We start from the raw sequence: 331 nt of genomic DNA, 5'->3' as shown, positions 1-331 counted from the left end.
TTGTAAGTAAACTGAATGGGTGTTTTAATATTATTAGTCGTGTATTGTTACGGGTATATGATAATATTCACAGTCAATACACGTATCTCTTAAGTATACCACTTAATGTGCTCTTGTACGTGATGAAGTACAGTACAGCGATTTATATGTATATATATTTGGGATTTTGCGGTGTTTGTGAATGGTATGTGGAGATAGTGTTTTCTTAATGAGTAAATTATATATGTAGACTGTTGTGGTGGTGATGGGTATATTGTACAGTTCTGGATTCTATGCGTCTTTAAAATAAGTATTTACACTCTCAGATACTGATGTACTTATGCACTTAGGT

Source organism: Penaeus monodon, chromosome 29 (assembly GCF_015228065.2).
Source record: "Penaeus monodon isolate SGIC_2016 chromosome 29, NSTDA_Pmon_1, whole genome shotgun sequence".
NCBI classification, from domain to species: Eukaryota; Metazoa; Arthropoda; class Malacostraca; order Decapoda; family Penaeidae; genus Penaeus; species Penaeus monodon.
The sequence above is the reverse complement of the archived record's forward strand: the minus strand, read 5'-3'. Positions refer to the sequence as shown.